At 37.3% G+C, this 23,347-nt stretch overlaps 1 pseudogene; it reads left to right on the forward strand.

Annotated features, from left to right (window-relative positions):
* The first annotated feature begins 1,918 nt into the window (after positions 1 to 1,918).
* On the forward strand, positions 1,919 to 14,322 carry LOC104246837 (F-box protein At2g27310-like; annotated as a pseudogene).
* Positions 14,323 to 23,347: the final 9,025 nt, after the last annotated feature.

A 23,347-nucleotide genomic window follows, 5' to 3' on the forward strand; every position in this document is an offset into this window, starting at 1 on the left:
CTCTAGAAGCAGGATGAGTCTGAATTGCAAGCTCGTGTATCTTACATCCTTATGCCAAAAAAGGAGTTGGATACCAGTCACATGGTCAATTAAACTGCAATTGTCATTTGTGTGTACTAACTTGTAGGTATTTATTAGAGATAGCCTTTCAGATATAATTGCATTAGTGAGGCTTTCTCTGCTCTGAAGGGCATAACGGTTCACAAATATACTGCTTTTAAAAATTAACAATGCTTGACCATAAAGGTCTTTTGCGTTTGTGTCTTACAAAAGACGCTAGGATGGTTATGATTTTGTGACTGTAAAGGCATAAAGATTATTGCAGTGGATGGTAAAAAGCATAGAGGTCTGAGCTAGGATGGGATTTGCAGCCACACTTTTCTTTTAAGAAGGTAAAAAGAAAGTGCAAATACCGGAATTTCGATGGATCTTACGTGTAACTTATGGTGTGTCAGTTATTTGGCAAAAACATAGTTGTTAGTCTCGTTTTATATTGTATCAAGGTATTATAAGATGAAGTGCAGAACGGAAAAAGAAATTGAAATGACATTGTTGTTAATAAACAACCATTCCTTATTGATAGCCCACCTAAAATATGGAATATACCGTTTTGGGAAAGATTAATGTGGTCAAGGTCAAGATATAATAGTATAAAAGTGGGAATGATGACAAACGAGCAAAAAAACAGCATTGAACTTAATTTGTTGGCCTTCTTATTATCAATATCAACATTGTCACATGATGAGCCACCATGATGTTACTCAAGAAAATCCACAATCACTCAAATAATGTACTTCATCCGTTCCAATTTATGTGAACTTGTTTGATTGTGCACGGAGTTTAAGAAAAAAATGAAGACCTTTGGAATTTGTGGTCCTAAACAAGTCCAAATGGGCCCCCGAATATTTGTGTGATTATAAAAGCTTCTCATTAAGGGTAGAGTTGTAAGTTTAAGCTAAATTGTTACCAAATTTAGAAAAGGTTCATTCTTTTTGGAACGGACCAAAAAGAAAATAGGTTCACATAAATTGAAACAGAGGGAGTATATAATAGGATAATGTCAGAATTGTAAGGTACATATGAGATTCACACATTTAATAGGTATTGCCGTAAGATTCATATCGATTGGTGCTTGTATTGGACTATGGTGTGGGATAATTATTGTGTATCATAAGATTCCAACAACTATGATTTTGCATTTTTAAGAATCTAAAGTCATTGGAAAAGCATAGAGGAGGGTCACATGTTATTCTATATTTTAGTATCAAGAGATATCTTTTCAAGAATATGAACATTGATTTGGCGCAAGAAGAAAGAGGTAAGGAATCTAATATTTTGTGAAACCAGACGTCTTCCCTGTTTTCATAGCTTATTTTGATCCTATTTAAGATTACTCAAATGTCTATCTGAACCTAAAGTAAAACTTGTGAAACTACATTATCCTAGATTCTGAAGAAGTGCCGTGGCTTCCCATATTTACAGAACGTTCACAAAATCACATACATGTTGAATGGTGCAGTATTGTATCTAAAGGATGACTTAAAAATTTAAACCTGGGAGCCTTATTTGAACATACATCCTAGATTAATCCTTCTTAAGTTGAACTATTTTGAGCTTCTGGTAATTTGCATCATCTAATTGTAATTGATAAGTGAGAAACATATATCATTTTTAATATGTATTAGACGCATGAGCTGGAACGGTTGACTTGTAGTTGATTGCTTCGTGTGGGAGGTCTTTGTGACTTTAGACGTATGAGCTGGGATTTGCAACTTGAGGCATTGGGACGCTCACTACTATTTCCTGGTCATTCTATAAGATCACCTGCCTTTTTTAAATCTGCTTAATCTTCTTTTTTCTGATTTTCTTTCAGATGACCTGAGAAATTATGGCTCCATCAGTTGCATCTGCTGAAAGCATGGGATCTTTAAGTAGTGATCTATTCTACGACATACTTAGGCGTCTTGATGGTGCAACTTTGGCTAGTGCTGCATGTGCCTGTGAAGCCTTCTCCTCGATTTCCAAGGAAGAGAAGCTATGGGAAAATGTATGTGTATTGGAAAAAAACTGAGTTTATATTAAAAGATGATGTGGCATGACACGTGGATTAGTTAAATGGTCAAAGCGCAGCAATTGACTAAGAGGCACGGATGGAAACAGCCACGGGAAGAAGAATTTAAATAGGCACGAGACGACGTATAGATACGAGTCTCGTACCAATTTAAATCATTTACAGCCAACGGATAGAAGGCATTGAAAGCAAAGATCTGGTGACAGAAAGGAGTCCAAATTCATTATTAAATACTTGATACGTTACGAAATTGGTATTTAATAGGAATGATTGTATAACGGCTTATTTAATATCATTTATTACTCATGATTATATCATTAAAGCTGAGGCTTCATTCCTTTACCTAGAATTATCTATAAAAGGAAGAAGTATCATCATTTGTAAGGACACAGAATACTATTGAGAATTTATTGAAATACACATCTATTTGCTTCTTTACCATCGTTCTCAAAAGTATTTTATTTTTGTCTCCTGATTATCAGTAACCCGAATTTCTTTTTAGCTTTGACCAAAGACTCAGATTTTTGGTTAAACAAATTGGTTCCGTTACCGGGAATCTGATAATCTTTCCTTTTAAGCTATATCTTATCTATTGTCGTCACCATGTCAAACAACAACGCCGACAACAATAGTAATAACACATTGGGAAACCATGAGAATCAAATACATCAAAATCAAGATAACGTGGTTCCCTCTCCTCTAAATTCACCACGTCAATCTCGTGAAGGCACTCCTGTTACTGAATCCCGTGCTGATCAACAAGAGCAATCTGAACATTTTGAAGGAGTTACAACTGAAGCTTTGCAAAAGCTAATTGATGCACAGGTCGGCAAAGCTCTTCAGGCACTTGTTAGTCGATTGCCTGCTGCGCCACCTACACCAACTCCTAATAATAATACATTGGAGAACCCCCGTTCTGGTCTTGATAATTCTGGAAACGGAGCAACCCCCAGTGAACCACAAGAAGGGGGACCAGGTAATTTAAATAATTCGTATTTGCAAAATTTAGTACTAACCTTGCAGAAACAGCTTAAGGAACAAAATGAGCGTATTGAACAAATCCCTGGAGTTCCACCTGTAATAAAAGGAGTAGACATGGACAAATACTCACAACAACCATGGAAGCCTAGTGCTGCTCCCCTTCCAATTCCGAAAAAGTTCAAAATGCCTGACATCCCGAAATATGATGGTACTACAGACCCACGTGACCACGTGACTGCATTTACAACCGGCGTAAAAGGCAACGACTTGACCAAACAAGAAATTGAATCAGTATTGGTCAAGAAATTTGGAGAAACACTCACCAAGGGTGCATTAACCTGGTATTCTCTTTTATCTGAAAATTCTATTAATTCTTTTGCTGAGCTTGCAGATTCTTTTATTAAAGCACATTCGGGAGCACAAAAGGTTGAGAAAAGGATGGAAGATATTTTCAAAATCAAACAAGGGGATTCGGAGTTGCTTAGAAACTTCGTTGATAGATTCCAGCGTGAAAGAATGACTCTACCTCGTGTGCCTGACAATTGGGCTGCTATAGCTTTTGCAAGTAATTTAAATGACAAAAGTTCTGAAGCCACGAGACGACTCAAAGAAAGTCTTCGAGAATTTCCTGCAACCACATGGAATGATGTTTACAACAGGTATAGCACGAAGCTGCGAATCGAAGAAGATACCGTACCTAAGCTCCATCATGAAGAAAGGGGCGGTACCCGAAGGTCAGAAACCGAAAAAAGATTAGGTAAAAACAGGTACGATCCATATATGGGACCCACAGGAAAGGACCCACGGTCGAAACAAGATAGCCAGCAATATGATCAAAAATCAAGGAACCGGGATTCTGGCTCTTCTTCAAAGTTCAGGAATGATCGGAACAGACAAGAATCACGAGATGATGACAGGAGTTTAAAGGCACGATTCGGTGGATATAATTTTAATGTCTCTACCTCCGAGCTCGTAGCTGTTTTAAGAAGCATGGGAGATAAGGTACGGTGGCCAAAAGAGATGCGGTCAAATCCAAGTAGACGCAATCCGGATCATTGGTGCGAATTTCACAACGATCACGGGCACAAAACTTCAGAATGCAGATTCCTGCAGAGTGAAGTGGATCATTTATTGAAGCAAGGGTACCTCACTGAGTTATTTAGTGAGAAAGGAAAACAAGCTTATATGAAAAACAGATAAGAGCCACCACAACCTCCTTCACCCAAGAGGACAGTGAATGTCATAAGCGGGGGATAGGACATTCACGGCGTAACCTACACAGCCTCCAACAAGGTTTCTAAGGTAACAATTACACACGGGAAACGTGTGCGGCAGGTCCTTGAAAATGAAAGTATTTCGTTCGATGACGCAGATACCGAAGGAGTGACAACTCCACATAATGACGCACTGGTAATATCTTTACTTGTACATGATACTAATGTAAAACGAGTTTTGATTGATCCAGGGAGTTCTGTAAATATTATATTACTAAGGGTACTACGAGAAATGCAAGCTGAAGACAAAATGATACCCAAGGCGCACACCTTGTCAGGCTTTGACAATTCAAGTGTAGTAACAAAAGGTGAGGTATTTCTAACAACTTTTGCTATGGGTGTTGTGAAGGAAACTAAATTTCAGGTAGTTGATATGGAAATGGCCTACAATATGATCATGGGGAGACCATGGATACACGATATGGACGCTGTCCCATCAACTCTACATCAGGTTATTAAATTCCCATCACCATGGGGAATTTGCCAAATTCGTGGGGATCAGCAGATGGCTAAAAGTGTCAACGCTGTAACAAGTACGAGCGTTGAGAATAAAGAAAAGTAGCAATTACAGGAAACAGTTTAAGGTAAAAAAGATCAAACTTCAACTGAACAGGAAAAGACGGATTTGGACTCAAGACCTGACACAATTCAAGAACCTGAAGAAAATGAAAGCATCAAAACGACAATTGAAGAGCTTGAGGCAGTGATGTTATTTGATCAATGGCCTGAACGGAAGGTTTATGTCGGGGCCAATTTAAGCACGAACATGCGAGGTATGATAATCGAATTTTTAAAAGCTAACTTAGACTGCTTTGCTTGGTCCCACGCTGACATGACAGGGATTCCACCAAATGTGGTGACTCACAAACTCAATGAGGACCCTTCTTTCACACCAATAAAGCAAAAGAAACGGAAACAAGGTGCTTTCAAGAACCAGGTGATTCAGGAGGAAGTCCAAAAATTATTAAAAATCAGATCAATCCGTGAGGTAAAATATCCTACTTGGTTAGCTAATACGGTAGTCGTACCCAAGAAAAATGGTAAGTGGCGTGTTTGTGTAGATTATACCGATTTAAATAAAGCCTGTCCAAAAGATTCCTTTCCCTTACCGCATATAGACCAACTAATTGATGCAACCGCAGGTCATGAACTTTTAAGTTTTTTAGATGCATACTCAGGATATAATCAAATTAAAATGGATCCTGGTGATGAAGAAAAAACTTCTTTCATCACAGACAGGGGGACTTACTGTTATAAAGTAATGCCCTTTGGCCTCAAAAATGCTGGGGCAACCTATCAAAGGTTGGTCACCAAAATGTTCCAAGAACATTTAGGGAAAACAATGGAGGTATATATAGACGATATGCTCGTCAAAACCCAGCAATCTCACGACCATATTTCTCATCTATCTGTTACTTTTGAAATTTTGCGAAAATTTAATATGAAACTCAACCCAGAAAAATGTGCATTTGGTGTTGCATCAGGTAAGTTTTTGGGTTTTCTTGTTTCTAATCGTGGTATTGAAGTGAATCCTTCTCAGATCAAAGCAATAGAAGAAATCCCGGATATACTTACTAATAAAAAGGAAGTACAAAGATTAACGGGAAGAATTGCAGCTTTGGGGAGATTTATTTCCAAATCCTCGGAAAGGTGTTTTAAGTTTTTCTCTGCACTTAAAAAGCAAGATCATTTTGAATGGAATGAAGATTGTCAACAAGCCCTTAGAAATTTGAAAGCTTATTTGTCAAAACCACCGTTGTTGGCAAAACCGAAGGTGGGGGAAAAACTTCTCATTTATCTGGCCGTATCTGAAGTCGCAGTAAGTGCTGTTTTAGTCCGCGAGGACCAAGGTAAACAATCTCCTATTTATTATGTAAGTAAGTCCTTATTGGAAGCTGAGACACGATACCCACAGCTAGAAAAATTAGCATTAGCTTTGATCATGACATCTAGAAAGTTAAGACCTTATTTTCAATGTCATCCCATTGTTGTAGTTACTGCTTTTCCGCTTCGAAATATTTTGCATAAACACGAACTTTCAGGAAGATTAGCAAAATGGGCTATAGAACTAAGTGAGTATGAAGTTATTTATCAACCCAGGACCGCTATAAAGTCTCAAGTACTAGCTGATTTCGTGGCTGATTTTAGCCAGGGGATGCATTTAGAAGCAGAAAAAGAATTATTAGTTTTTAATGGTGCGAACCCGGGGACTTGGGTTTTATACACTGACGGTTCATCTAATGTAAAAGGGGCAGGCTTAGGAATAGTCCTCGTACCACCTGCGGGTGAGACCATTAGACAGGCTATAAAATGTCATTCTATAACTAACAATGAAGCAGAGTATGAGGCTGTAATTGCAGGTTTAGAATTGGCACGAGAACTCGGCATAACACAGATTATAATCAAGAGTGATTCTCAACTCGTGGTTAATCAGATGCTGGGGACTTATACAGCCAGAGAGTCACGAATGCAAGAATACCTCGCAAAGGTACGGGAGTTAATAAAGCAATTCCAAACTTGGAAAGTAGTGCAGATCCCAAGAGATGAGAATGTAGAGGCAGATGCTTTAGCAAACCTTGCATCCGCAGCAGACGTGGCAAACAATACAGATGCTTCAGTCATACATCTATTTCATTCCGTTCTTGAACCTGATAAAAACGAGGTAAATTTTAATCATCTAACATGGGATTGGAGAAATGAAATTGTTGCCTTTTTACAGCACGGAACCGTGCCTAATGACAAAGGAAAGGCTTACGCGCTTCGCAAAAAAGCTGCACGATATTGTTTATATCAAGGTAATCTTTATCGAAAGATGTTCGGCGGACCACTAGCAAGGTGTCTCGGTCCCTCTCAAACCGAATATGTCATGAGAGAAGTACATGAAGGACATTGTGGGAATCACGCAGGAGGACGGTCACTGGTAAGAACGTTAATTCGCACAGGATATTATTGGCCTAAGATGGAAGAAGAGGCAACCAGTTTCGTGTCCAAATGTGATAAATGTCAAAGGTACGACAATAATATGCACAGACCAGCTGAGTTACTACATCCTGTTTTAGCCCCTTGGCCCTTTATGAAATGGGGAATGGATATCGTAGGTCCACTTCCACAAGCAAAAGGTCAGGTAAAATTTCTACTTGTACTTACAGATTATTTCACTAAATGGGTAGAAGCAGGGGCATTTAAACAGGTACGAGAAAAAGAAGTTAAAGACTTCATATGGCGAAATATAATATGCCGCTTTGGAGTACCAAAGGAGATCGTGTGTGACAATGGACCACAATTTATTGGAGCACAAGTTACAGAATTTCTTCGAAGTTGGCAGATCAAAAGAATAACGTCTACGCCATATCATCCAGTGGGGAATGGACAAGCAGAATCAACTAACAAAGTTATTATCAATAACTTGAAAAAGAGGTTACAAGATTCAAAAGGTAATTGGCCTGAGGTGTTACCTGGAGTACTATGGGCTTATCGTACAACGACCAAAACAGGCACTGGAGAAACACCATTTTCGATGGTTTATGGTACGGAAGCCTTAATTCCAGTTGAAATAGGTGAGCCAAGCACACGATACGATCAGGCAACGGAGGAATCTAATAATGAAGAGATGCGGGTTAGCCTAGATTTACTTGAAGGAAGAAGAGAAGCTGCTTTGATAAGGATGGCAGCACAAAAGCAAGTAATAGAACGATATTACAATAGGAAAGCACGCCTCAGATTTTTCAAAATTGGGGACTTCGTGCTTAAAAAGGTGTTCCAATCTGCAAAAGCTGCTAACTCAGGAAAGCTAAGTCCAACATGGGAAGGACCATACAAAGTCCGTGGCATTGCGGGAAAAGGAGCATACCAGTTGGAAACAATGGATGGTAAAGTTTTACCCTCACATTGGAATGCTGTCCACTTAAAAAGATATTACTTTTAAGAAAGTACCTACGGTCAGGTATCATCATGTTAAAATTTCTCTCTTGGTTTATTAATATTTTACTAACGATTTTAGATGCTAGGCAAAATATCCTAACTCGTGCCAAATGATGAGTCACAACCTGCAAGGCAAAATGGAGTATTCTTAAATTCCTAGCCCAGGGTTACAATTAATCTGATGGAAATACACACGAGTTAGGCAGTCTTCATCTATAATCGCACCGTCGAGTCCCGTATATCTTTCTGTTTCAGGAAAAGGGCCAAAGTAAAAGAAATAAACAAGTGCTCGAGGCTTCATACTTCACCGCTCAAACACTTGGGGGACTACATATTATACACAGATATGTGTAGAGAAACAGATACGAGTATCGAACAAAAATCGGCCACAAAGAAGCAAGTGTTGAGAAAAAGTTACGAAGTCTTCAGCATTCATGAGAACAACAGAGTCATCTCTCAAACTCATAAACAAAGTCACCTCTCAAACCCTTCTTAACATGTAAAGATAGGGTCATGACTATGTACTGAAACAGGTTATGAAGAAAAACCTTGTTTATTTTATGTTATTTACAAATCTGTTACAAGAAAAACAGTTACGAGAAAGTTGTAGATGTATTGTAATACATGTAACAGTCAAACACTTGTTAAAAGTTTATGAATAAAAACTTGCCAAAGTTGTTTCATACAAAACGTGTGTTTTCCTATTACTTTCATCGTATTATAACACCATTATGAAGTTGAGACGTCTTCTTCATTAAGTGTCGATAAAATAAAAGGGCCCTCTTTTATAAGCCTCATGTTAATAAGTCATGAGAAGAATCATAAAGCATTTTCAAAGGATAAAAATGCTAAACTATTCTATAAGTCCTAAATAAGTAAGGAAAAGGCAAGAATAGAACACATTGAAGTACTAACAAAACTTCTTAATATAATTAAAAAGACTAAGTAGAAACTTAGTCAATAAAAATTTATACAAGTGCCCCATTATGATAACTGGGGACTTTCACCAAAAAATACCTTAAAAACTAAGGGATAAAACCATCATCCAATTGAAGGGGTTAGCACATCAGAAGTTGCAATATTTATTTCACTTTCAGCCACAGGCACGATGGCAACTTCTGAAGAAGCAGCAACAGGAACGATTTCAGCAGAGCTTGAAATGTTAGGATCAATGAGGGAAACAAGAGTCACGGAAGCTTCAACTTCCACAGACTGGGTCATAGAAGTTTCACCCTCTGAAGCTGGAATTGCAACATTTTCAGCTGAAGCAGGAATTGTAATCCCAATTGTTGCAGTATTCACTTCTTCATTTAAAAGTTCTTCTGTTCCAGGAACTTCAAGTGCAGGAGAAGGAGTATCAGTAGACTGTTGGCTTTTCTCGATGGTATCTATGACTTTGGCCAGTTCAGACTGCAAGTCAAAACCTTCTTGAGCAGCTTCCGTCAAAGCATCACGACGAGATTTCAGGAAAGCCCAACTCACTTCTATGTTAAAATTTTCCTCTAGAAGTCCATATTCCTTTTCCCACATAGCAAGATCATTTTTTAAGATTTGATATTCAGCTAAATGGGAATCAAGGGAAGCTTTAAGAGAAGCATGAGAACTCTTCAAGGCATGAATCTCGTCAGAAGAAGTCTGTAAGTCAGCCTGAGCTTGAGTCAAACTTTGCACTAACTCTCCTGCATATTCTTCCTTCCTAGCCAAAAGTGCCTTCAGCTCTCTAACTTCTTCACTAGCCCTGGATAATTGTTCTGACAAAGAGCATTCCAAAAGCTCTTTGTCTCTTTTCAATTGGCTTGAAGAGGCTTTGACAGTTGCCAGTTCAGAAGTTAAACCACGGTTTTGCTGCTCCAGGAGATTTTTATCTTCTTGCAACTCCTCTATGGTCCCTTGAGCATTCTCGAACTGCTCCTTCCAATTGGTTGCTTCAAGCTGGGCTCCCCTAGCTATTTCCTCGGCCTCGTGGACAGTCTTTTCAGACTCACAAGCTTTTCTTTCCAGTAGGGAAATTCTTCCCATTAATTCCGTGCCAATAAGGTTATCCTACAGAGGTAAGTCATGGAAATGAGAGATTGAAGATAATTAAAAAAAAACTTGTTGGTAAAAATACCTTCAAAGTAGAATGAACTACGTCATTCATCAGAGTTAAGCAGCTATGGCTCTCCATCTTCTTCTTCTCAATATCTCCAATTAGAGGTTCGAGCCAAACATTGGCTCTGCCGGTCTTCCTCAAGAGGCTATGATTGGCAGGAACCTCCAAAGTAACACTTCTCATAGTCATACTTCCACTGCTAGAACCTGTCTCTGTATGATGAACAGAGGGAAGAGGAGCAGTGGAAGGAATGGAAGGAAAAGATGTAGAAACCAACGCAGGAGCGGAAGCAGGTGCGGTAGAAACAGCCAAGGGAACGGATATAGGAGCGGTAGAAACTGGCAAAAGAACGGAAGTCGTCAAAACTGGTAAAGAAATACTTACGGCTGGCAGAGGAATGGAGGAAATAGGAACAAATGAGGAAAGAGGAGCTTCATCAAAAACAGGGCCGAGCTCGCCACTCCCGAAACCACTGTCAAAAAGATGCTGAATTGACTCATTATTATCTCTTGGTTCGGCGTCCTCATCAGATTGAATCAAAACAGGCTCGGTGGCGGAGGTACGAGCAGGAGTGTTTTCAATTTCATCATCAATGATTATTCGTCTCCTGACCCTTGGCCTGGTAATTAGGGAGGTACCCCTCTTCTTCTTCAGAACTTTCCTTTGTAGCTTTCCTTTTAGGCAACAAGGCTCGAGCCTTATCCAAATCAAGAGCAGCATTCGCAGACATGCGAATGGCCATAGCTACTTCAGCCGTCATTCCTCTAATGCCAAATCCTGATTAAAGGATGGATATACATGATTAAAGTTGAGGAAAAAGTGCTTAACATGTAAAAAAAATTTTCATATAAAAGGGGGATACCATGTGTTTTGACTTTCCAGCCATGTAAGGAAGAAATTGATTTCCAAGTTCTCTGCTCCCTAGAAGCAATCTTCAAAAGTGAGTCTACCCAACCACGAAAGTTGGGAATAGGTTCCACATCTCCCATGGTTGCTACAAAAAACCAAGAAGGGACGAGGTTAAAAACAACTTTCTTTTGAAATTCTCAAAAGTAGGTACGGTAAATAAAAGGAAACCTACGTTCAAAATTCCACTTCTCAGGGAAGGGAATATTTGTTTCGCCAATCAAGTCCACTGTACGGACAACAACGTAACGGATATACCATCCACGATCTTTGTCATCCTCAGGATTTACCAAAACTTTTTTGCTCCTTGCAGTTAAGGTAAAAACCCCATGGCGTATTAAGTTAGGATGGTATAGATGAATGAGGTGAGAAAAGGTGAAATTGACATTGGCCTTGGAGGATAAATATCTCAAACAAGCCACTGTTCTCCACACCAATGGACCGATTTGGGCCAAACAAATTGTAAAGAAACGATAAAAATCGAGAATAACTGGGTCAATCGGAGGATTAAAACCTAAAGTGAAGGGGTAAGTGTAAACAGAAGAATACCCACTTCTAAAGGAGGAAATTCTTTGATTTGGGGAAGGAATTGACATTCAGAGACTATCCTTCCAGTTACAATCTCTTCTTATGGTGGGGATTGTAAGCTCGGTTACTATTGTTGGGTAAGTATCAGCTCTTTCTAAATTTTTAATTTGTTTTTGAAGAGACGTTTTGTCACTTTCAAAAGACAAATCTCCGGGAACTATATCATCAACTGAGGGTTCTTGAGAAGGATCAAGAATTTCCCTACTTTTAGAAGAAGGGGCTTTTGGGATAGAACTCCTTGAAGAAGAACTAGAGGAGCCGCCTCGCGTAGATTCTAACCCTGTTCGAAGCCTACCTCCTCCGCCTCTTCTGTGTCTAACAGGGGCGTTGGGGAATTGATCTAGAATTGGAACTTTTTACGGTTAGGGTTTGAAGAAGACATTGTTAAGAAGGAAGTATGTGCTGAAGATTTGTGAAGAAGACAAAGGAAGACAAAGTTATGTGTAAAATGGGAACCGTCAACTTTTTAAGTGTAATGATGAAAAGCCTATAATAAAGGCAGCTATCACTTTGTAAATAATGAGAATGAAGAAGTCTCGAAAAAGGGTATGAATAGCGGAATCAATTAGAAAATGACACATGGGCAGAACATTAAATGGAAAAGACTGCTGAGACGTTAGTACTGTCATGAGCATTAATTGTGGCAAAAATTCCTTTTACATGAAGATCCACTTCCCAATTATTTAATTGATAAAAAAATGGAAAGTGGGCGGACTATCTGTATTGGAAAAAAACTGAGTTTATATTAAAAGATGATGTGGCATGACACGTGGATTAGTTAAATGGTCAAAGCGCAACAATTGACTAAGAGGCACGGATGGAAACAGCCACGGGAAGAAGAATTTAAATAGGCACGAGACGACGTATAGATACGAGTCTCGTACCAATTTAAATCATTTACAGCCAACGGATAGAAGGCATTGAAAGCAAAGATCTGGTGACAGAAAGGAGTCCAAATTCATTATTAAATACTTGATACGTTACGAAATTGGTATTTAATAGGAATGATTGTATAACGGCTTATTTAATATCATTTATTACTCATGATTATATCATTAAAGCTGAGGCTTCATTCCTTTACCTAGAATTATCTATAAAAGGAAGAAGTATCATCATTTGTAAGGACACGGAATACTATTGAGAATTTATTGAAATACACATCTATTTGCTTCTTTACCATCGTTCTCAAAAGTATTTTATTTTTGTCTCCTGATTATCAGTAACCCGAATTTCTTTTTAGCTTTGACCAAAGACTCAGATTTTTGGTTAAACAGTATGCTCTTCTACGTGGCCTTCAACCAACAGGGATGACGTCAAAAGTTTAATATCTTCTATTGGTGGATTTAAAAAATTCTATGCTGATTGCTTCCCCCTTATTGTGAACAAAGAAGTGCCTGAATTTCGATGGAATGAGTATCTCGAGTATCCTGAAGAACTGACTGAAGCTGAATACTATGGTGACATGGACGAATTCGAAATTGTTGCTCCAGCAGATTGTCTCTATCGTGGATTTACGACACAAAGATAAAACAATATGCTCAAAAGTCCTTTGGGGCATTCCTAACGCAAACGGTTCCCCCTGTTGGTTTTACAGCTGTCCATTTCGAATCGATCTTTTCACGTACTCCACTAGAGATGACGAACATGTGGGGGAAGTCACTCTATCAGTTTCAGACGGATTGCCTCCAATTACATGTATGGAGAAAGAGAGGAAAGATGGTAAGATCTGGCAAGAGCTCCATGACGGAATACAGCTCAGTTGGATTATTGTGAATACAAAAATAAAACAGGCTGCTAATCTCTCAAGCTGGAGTTCCCTTGGAGGGCAAAGACATTGGCCAACAGATAAGGATTTTGTGCTTCGTTTCGGTTCAGTTCTTCCTGCTAAGGACATTCTTCCTTGTCAAGCTGTGGAGTGTATCCTCCTCATGAAATTCAGAGTGATCTATACAGAAGAGGGAGGTGTCGCGACTACTCTCAAACTGACAGAAGTAAGCATGCAATTGGGAGATATGGAAGGTGCTCATGTAAATGGTAGAAACAGTTTGCTTGTTCTCAAGGAAGCATTGAGCTGCAATCGGAGCAAGAATTATAACGAAGTGCTCGAATCATGTCAACTGTACTCAAAGGTGCAAAATGAGCTAAGGGAGGAAAAGATGAGAAATGAAAGCAGGTTAGATAGGCTTTATATATTAGGAGGTATTATGACCTGCATCACGGTTTGTTTCTATTTGTGGTGACATGAGTGTTTATGTTTTTTTTTTATTCAATGTTATGTGTAAATTTTTGGTCATCTTGACAGCTCTCTCCTCTCTGATGTTTGATGTAAATGCAATTTTAAATGCAATCTTGTGTATGTGTCGTGCTAATCTTCTGTGTATTGTTCCAATTTAGTATATTGGACGTTACCGAAGGGACTAATTGTCACAGTTTATGTTGGCATGAAACTAGCAGGCGAGCTGACGAATCTTTTAGGTGATGATCTTTAAACTTGTAGCCTCGTGCATTGAAGACTACCTTGGCTATATCTTGGCGCATATTTTGATCAGTAGCTTCGCTTTAAGGGATAGCTTCCTTATGTAACAATCAACTGGAATACAGTTCTGATAACTTATGTTAGAATCAGAGGGCAAAAGCCATATCGTTTTGTAAGTTCCTAAAAGGAAAAAAAAGTCCGGTGCACAAAGTATTCTACATTACTCTAGCATCCAGGGAACGGCTACAGGCGCGAAGGCACACTTGGGTTAGGGTGGTCAACTGACCACCCTTTGTCGGAAAATTACACTGTTTATATAGGTAAAATATTAGATTTTAGAGGTACATAACATGTATTGAACACCCTTTGTCGGATTATTTTTTTACTTATTTTAAGTATGAACACCCTTGAGAAAATTTCTGGCTTTGCCACTGAACGACTGCACCCCAAGGGATGTGAGGTAGATAATCTACGCTGAGGTTTGGAGTTTATGGTCACACTAGTTGTAGCACTTGTGTTTGTTTTATCCAAGTTCAACACTCAGGAGCTATGGATATCGGCCTTGTGGTGGTAATCTTTTTTAGTTTTCCTAAAAATTCATTGATGTTATAAATATATTATATTATGGATGTTCATTTAGTACTCCGTTGTAAATAATCTTTCTGAAGCTTATCCATATGGGACTCCACCATAAATATGTTTATCTATTTAGTACTCTATTGGAAATAAGCTTCTTGAAGAAGCTTATCACTTCGGTACCCGGTTATGGATAAACATTACCCTAGGTAGAAGATTATCCATATCTGGTATAGTAGCAGCTTACACAGCAGCTTGCAGTAGCAGCTTACACAGCAACTTGCAGTAGCAGCTTACACAACAGCTTGCGTAGCAGCTTACACAGCAGCTTGTAGTAGCAGCTTACACAGCAGCTTGCGTAGCAGCTTACACAACAGCTTCCTTTCTTCTATAAATAGAAGAGATTTCAGTTCATTATGTACATCAGTTTGAATTCGAATAATATATCAGTTTCTCTCTATACTTGTCTTTACTTTATAGTCTTTATTTCATAACACGTTATCAGCACGAAGCTCTACCATCTCGAGCAAATATTTTGAAAGTATCTGAGGTAAGAACTTTCTTTTCCTAAATAATGTCAAATCTTTCTAAACTTGAATTTGTAGCCCTGGATATATCGGGCAAAAGCTACATGTCTTGGGTGCTTGATGCTGAAATTCATCTTGATGCGATGGGTCTGGCAGACACCATCAAAGACAAAAATCAGGCATCAAACCAAGACCGTGCCAAAGCAATGATATTCCTACGCCATCACCTTGATGAGGGCCTGAAAATGGAATATCTTACTGTTAAAGATCCAGTCATACTGTGGAATAATTTGAAAGATAGATATGACCACCTGAAGATGGTCGTTCTTCCACAGGCACGATATGATTGGACTCATCTAAGGCTACAAGATTTTAAATCTATCAGTGAGTATAATTCTGCTATGTTCAGAATTATTTCCCTATTGAAGTTATGTGGTGATAATATTACTGATCATGATATGTTGGAGAAAACTTTCACCACTTTTCATGCCTCGAATATGCTCCTGCAGCAGCAATATCGAGAGATGAGATTTAAAAAGTATTCTGAACTTATCTCACATTTTCTTATAGCCGAGCAACATAATGAGCTATTAATGAAAAATCATGAAAGCCGACCTACTGGTTCTTGTCCATTCCCTGAAGTGAATGAGACGAACTTCCACCAGGCTAAACGTGGAAAAGGTCGTGGCCCCAGTCGTGGTCATGGTCGTGGTCGGGAAAGAAACTCTAATCATGGTAATAATAATGCACCAAAGAACACTCCTCACCACCAACAGTGGAAAAGGAAGGAACAAAAGAATGAAGCGGTGCAAGCACCAAATGCAGAAAATGCATGCTATAGATGTGGAGAAAAAGAGCACTGGTCACGTACCTGTCGTATACCAAAGCACCTGGTTGAGCTTTATCAAGCCTCCCTAAAGAAGACAGAGAAAAATGCTGAAGCAAATTTTATTTCTGAAGATAATTTAGACTTCATGCATTTGGATGTAACTGATTACCTTGCACTCCCAGAAGGAGAAACAAGTCATGTAATCGGTGGTGAATCTGTAGAAATGTAAATATTTTAATTTTTGTTATTTGTAATAGATAGTATGGTTATGTAATTGTTGTACATAAAGAAAAATTATGATTTGATAATGATGTTTACTATAATATATCTTGTTTATGTCATTTTGAAGAATATGGATAACATTATTAGATCAACTTAAACTCTAGCAGAGTTTGCAAGAAATATACAACCACAAGAAGTGGTTATATTTCGTATATCTCATTGTAATTATATTTTGTTAACTACCAGAAGTGGTATATGCCTATGATCACCAGAAGTGATAATTTAGGCTTTCTATGGTTACAATTGAAGATAAGCTACATAAATATTCTCTATATTAAATGCACGCCTCGATTTGCTCCTGAAGTAGTAAATATTTTAAAAGAGGTTGAGGCATCACAATTTGATGTGATTAATGCGCATTCAGATAATTATGTTCGATTTCCTGAAGGATGAGAACTTTTGATAATATTAATCCATTCCCTGAAGTGAATGTGACAATACTAATAAGTCGGGTAAATATGAACGCGCTCTTGATGTGAATACATTACAATTCACCTCCAGAAGAGTTAATATAATTGAGAGAATATATACTCAATATTTCGTATTTTAAATTTGCTCCTGAAGAAGTAACACAATTGAAATTGCCTCATGAAGTGGAAAAATATTATGAAAAGGAGTTTTCGTGTGCTTAAACAATTGTTTTACATTGTTTATTTGATTGTGATTTTCTCTCATGACACCAGCAGTGTCTGAGCAATATTTGATAGTACAAAATATATCAACAACTCCTGAAGAGCTAAATGTTTGCCTAAAGAATACATGACACCAGTAGTGCCAGATAAATATTAGATTGTGGATAATAAATAAAGGCTCTCGAAGAGCTTATATACAAATATGTCATTCATATTATATGATTATGGTCAAAACATATGTTGTAGTAAACCTGAAGTTTACTAATACAAATGGATATCATATTGAGACTACAAATGATTGGAAGATTGATAATCTTCATGTTTCCACAATCATAGGGGTAAAATAATATGTATGTGAGAAGTTACCTGTCTTATTCTTTAATTTGTACTATATCATGTATCACAGTAAACCAGAAGTTTACTAAAGCAAAAGTTTATGCCATAGTAAACCAGAAGTTTACTAAGAGATAACACATGACATGATAAACTTGAAGTTTTCATTTGCCATTTTTAAATGAGCTATTTGAGAATTCAGATAAGCATATACTAAAGAACTAGAAGATTCTTCAGGAATTCTCATGTGTTGCTTGTTCTCATAATGAATTGATTATACCAGCTAAAGTTGGGACTAAGACCCCTGATTCTGAAATATATAAAAGGTGAATATGGGCCCGTTCACCTATCATGTGAACCACTTATAGGTGCATATATGAGATGGTTACATGTGTAATTATTGTCAACCTGCAGTTTGGCATTTGGAATTGCTTTTCTCGATTAAGAGCATAATTTTCAGATTATGAAATCAAGACAGTTCATCTTGATAATGCTGGTTTATATCCAAGCTGGTTTAGCATTGAATACCTCCTATTAATGGCTAAACCATTGCTTATGAGAACAAAGCTTCATGTGTTGGTCTAAGATTTTCTAAATTGCATATAGCAGCACTTGTATGCATCAGATCAACAATATATGATAAGTCCTCCCTTCACAATTGGTTTAGGATCAGAAACCAAATATTTTTACTATCTTTTGTTGTGTGGTATATGATTAATTTCTCTACCATAATACACAAAGATATGTTTCCCAAAGATGATTGGGGATATATGTTAGTTTTTCTAACATTTGGGGGATGGAATAAACAGTTGAAAAATATGCTATATGAATCGAATTATCATGATCCTCACTTAGAAGATAATTCAAGTCGAATGCCAGAAGCATTTGCTGATCCAAAATTAAATATCATATTTCAGCTGCAAATGCTCCTATTAAAATTAAAGTCCCTGAAGGATAGAGTTTACTGTACGCATGAAGCGTGGTAGACCAATCGGTTCCAAAGGTAACAATCCTTGAAAAATAGTAGGAGCTAATGATCGAAATGATCAAAATGAGGAGGAAATAAGCTCTAGAAGAGCCCACGACATAACATTTCATGAAACTCCCGAAAAAGTTCAGGTACCTGAAAATAAAGAAAGTGATGAGATCTCCACAAGTTATGTCGCTTCGGAACTGACACAAAATGATCGTCGACGATATATTTAATACAATATAGTGCACAATATTGTAAAAGATTGTGAGGATCGGACTAGCAGTCCAGACACTTGAAGATGTCATACCATTTAGATACAAGTCTTAACCTATATGACTTATTTGGCTAAATCTATATGAAGATCCTTGAAGGATTGAAAATGCCCGAAGCATATAATTCAAAGTCTTGAGAAATGTACTCGATCAAATTATAAAGATCTTTGTACGGTTTAAAGCAATCTGTGCGCGTGTGGTATAATCGCCTCAGTAAATATTTGCTGAAAGAAAGTTACATAAATTATGTTATTTGTACATAGCATTTTCTGTTAATTTACTAGCAAGATATAGTTCTTCTCCTACACGGAGACATTGGAACGGGATTAAGCATATATTGCGATATTTAAAGGGAACTCTTGATATGGGTTTGTTTTATGCTAACAAAGATAGTGCAGACCTTGTTGGTTATGCAGATGCAGGTTATTTATCTGATCCCCATAAAGCTCGATCTCAAACCGGCTACGTATTTACATATGGAGGTACTATCATATCATGGCGCTCCACAAAGCAATCTATTGTTGCTACTTCTTCAAATCACGCTGAGATAATAGCTATTCATGAAGCAAGTAGGGAGTGCGTATGGTTGAGATCAATAATTCATTTTATTCGAGAAAAATGTGGTTTGGAATGTGAGAAAAGACCCACAATTTTATACGAAGACAATGCTGCATGCATAGCCCAATTGAAGGGAGGATTTATAAAAGGAGATAGAACGAAGCACATTTCACCAAAATTATTCTACACACACGATCTTCAGAAAAGTGGTGACATTGATGTGCAACAAATCCGTTCAAGTGATAATCCAGCAGATTTATTCACTAAATCTTTGCCAACTTCAACTTTTGAGAAGATGTTATGCCAGATTGGAATGCGGAGACTCAAATATTTGAAACAAGGTTTTCATCAGGGGGAGTAAAATACGCGATGCACTCTTTTTCCCTTACAAAGGTTTTTTCCCATGGGGTTTTCCTTATAAGGTTTTTAATGAGGCACCTAGCAATGCGTATTACTAAATATGTGTACTCTTTTTCCTTCACTAGGATTTTGTCTCACGTGGTTTTTCCTAGTAAGGTTTTAATGAGACACATTATCTTTTAATGAACATCCAAGGGGAGTGTTATAAATATATTATATTATGGATGTTCATTTAGTACTCCGTTGTAAATAATCTTCCTGAAGAAGCTTATCCATATGGGAATCCACCGTAAATATGTTTATTATTTAGTACTCTATTGGAAATAAGCTTCCTGAAGAAGTTTATCACTTCGGTACCCGGTTATGGATAAACATTACCCTAGGTAGAAGATTATCCATATCTGGTATAGTAGCAGCTTACACAGCAGCTTGCAGTAGCAGCTTATACAGCAACTTGCAGTAATAGCTTACACAGCAGCTTGCGTAGCAGCTTACACAGCAGCTTGTAATAGCAGCTTACACAACAGCTTCCTTTCTTCTATAAATAGAAGAGATTTCAGTTCATTATGTATATCAGTTTGAATTCGAATAATATATCAGTTTCTCTCTATACTTGTCTTTACTTTATAGTCTTTATTTCATAAGAATTGAGTATTCCTTTCATACCGCAAGCAAATTCAACTATTTTCCCAGTTTGAATCTCGTTTAAATCATAAACACGTTGCAATTCCATTTTCAAATGAAACCACTCGACTGATCTAAGATCTAGGACAATTTGATGTATGACATTCCTATGAGAGACAAAGTGCTACCCTTCTACGCACTCCCCTTTCTAATTTAGGGAGCAGTCTTGATATCCTTGACAACTGAGAGTCAATGTGGTGGCCTTGTTAATGGCGAAAGCCAATATGAATATAGAAGTGGATCCAAAATTTAGAACAAAGACGTGCGCCTCTTTAACATATCTGTAATGTATATTTCAACATTTCTTATATGCTTGATCCTTTTTCTGGCAGTTATGGGTAAAAGAAAACTAGGAGCAAAACACAGAAAAAAGATTTGTAATATAAGGAGGCACATGTGGTCCAGCGTGTGCAATGCGTGGATTAGGCACAACTTACGAAGGAGACCCTAATCGCGGACTAGTGGCGGATTTAAGTGGAGGACCTATGTGGAAAGCATGGATTTACATGTACACATGTTTTTTTTTTTTTTTTTATATAAAGCAATGATGTATTTCTTATTGGATGCATCTTTTATAGGGGCATTTGCATCTATACCTGTTTTTTGGGTCACGTTTTAACTTATGCCCGTTTTGTAAAAAATATTGCAAGTGTACCCACTTTTTTGCGTAATTTCAGTATACGGGCCTGAAGTAGCAAAAACAATCACGCAAATCTTCAACATTCTATAAGACATGCCTGAAGTAGCAAAAATTGCTGAACCAAGTGTGCTGAAGTTTTTGTTTGTAATTGCTGAACTTAAGCATAATAGCTGAATTTTCGTTCTCTATTTGCTGAAGTTTTTGTTTGTAATTCTTAGCTTATGCATAGTAGCTGGAGTTTTGTTCTCTATTTGCTGAAGTTTTTGTTTGTAATTGCTGAACTTAAGCATAGTAGTTAAAGTTTTGTTCTCTATTTGCCAAATTTTTGTTTGTAATTGCTGAAGTTTTGTTTTATATTTGTTGAATTTCAGCATGTTTTATGCTATCATGTAATTAATTTTTGTACAAATAATAAGTTTATCATAAGTAGAATTAGTAACTTAAAAAACTAGATAATGATTTAGCAAAACGGGTTAAAATGCATTGATAATGTACAAAGCTGAATCCAAAAAAATAATAGAATGTGAATTAAAAGAAATAGACTTATATTTACATACATGTACGTATTTACTTTAGAAAGTTATTTATAATTTATTTTTAAATAACATGATAAACATACTTATGGCAATCATCCCCATGAACTGAAGTTTCATAGCAGTACCAACAACAACAGAAGAAAGAAGAAGAAGAAAACGAAAGAGGAGAAGGAGAAGGAGAAATGTGGCTGAAGTTGTATAAAAAGTGGGTATAAGTTAATTTTTTTTAAAAAAAAAATGGATATAGGTTAAATGAGAGCGACTAAATAGGGTGCCCCGTGCAATTTTTACTCTTTTATAAGCCCCTTCTTGCGTTTTAATCAAATACCTTTTCTTTTTCTTTATTTTCTTATTTTTATTTCATAAAGTATTCGATCCGATTTAACATTAGCTATGCAATATTCAAGGAATTCTTTTCGTGAATCCATACTTGTTTTTGCGGATTTTGTTCTTTCAAAATCCACAAGTCCGGCAAATTGAAAATTTTTATTCACCTTTTTTTGTCATCGTAAAATTTTATATATTTAAATTAGATGTGTATATTAAAATCAGTAGCAGTTCATTTAGCCAAAAATTGTGTAATTCGATCAAAGCTTATTTTAAGAAGTACTGGGGCTACTGATAATCAAGAAGTTCTTTATTTACTCAGTGATAAGAAAGGAAATTATAATATGAGATAGCAAAATAGCCAATAGTAAGCAAAAAAAAAGTAATTGTATTCTAATAATAATCAGAACGTGTCCACACAAATGATATTTCTTTCCCTTATATAGGAATCTATAAATATAATGTCTTTCCCCCTTTTATGACCGAATCATTATGAGCATCAATGATATTATTGAGACGTTATAGTTGGTAATCATAACTGTTCATGAAAATTCTGTAACGTTTGAGATCATTCATGCTCATTGATTGATGATTCATGAATCTTTCCTTTTTACTGTTTTGATTCATTCCACCGGTACCTTTTCATATAACCATTTAGACTTGAGCGATCATATCTTTTCCTCTTGTAGGTGATTTGCCCATATCTATTACGACTCGTGTTTCTTTCAATGCATCTTTCCAGCTGTCGCATTTCTAGTAATCCACGTGTCTTGCCATATCAATGTCACGAACCCGGTTCGCCTCCGTGAACCATCGTGACAACACCTAGTTCCCTACAACTATGTAAGCCTAATAATGCGAAAATAACCAATTTGCGGAATAAAATAATTTTAAACAGAAATAGAGTAATAAAACATCGTTTAAAAGTGCCGCTCGACATACACGACATTAACTCTCAAAAACTAATACATATTCCCAAAACCTGGAAACCCATGAATGCACAAGTCATGGAATGTCTACCAGTGTCTAACTCTAGAATATCTAACAAGGAAAAGGAAATACAGAAGGGCTAATACAATAGGGAGAGTAGAAAGGGACTCCTCGATCTGCGAACGCGGCAGATATACCTCGAAGTCTCTGGAAGAGTCGCCTCGCCTCAAGGGTGATAGGACTGAGTCAAGATACCTAGATCTGCACGTGAAAAATATGCGCAAAAAAGGCATGAGTACACCGCAACGGTACTCAGTAAGTGCCAAGCCTAACCTCGGTCGGGTAGTGACGAGGAAGGTCAGGGCCCTACTAGGGTTAAGTAAAATATAAAGTTCAACAGTGTAGGACAGAACAATATAAATAAGTACAGCAATAAAAGTAACACAAGATATAAAGGGCAACAACAACTATTACAGAGACAAGGTAAACACAGAAGGAAATGTGGTTCAACACCAAAATAACAATAGGGGATCTCCCAGGATACCGTCCTGTAGTCCTAAATATACATATCCAATGGAT

Source organism: Nicotiana sylvestris, chromosome 9 (genome assembly GCF_000393655.2).
Source record: "Nicotiana sylvestris chromosome 9, ASM39365v2, whole genome shotgun sequence".
NCBI lineage: Eukaryota > Viridiplantae > Streptophyta > Magnoliopsida > Solanales > Solanaceae > Nicotiana > Nicotiana sylvestris.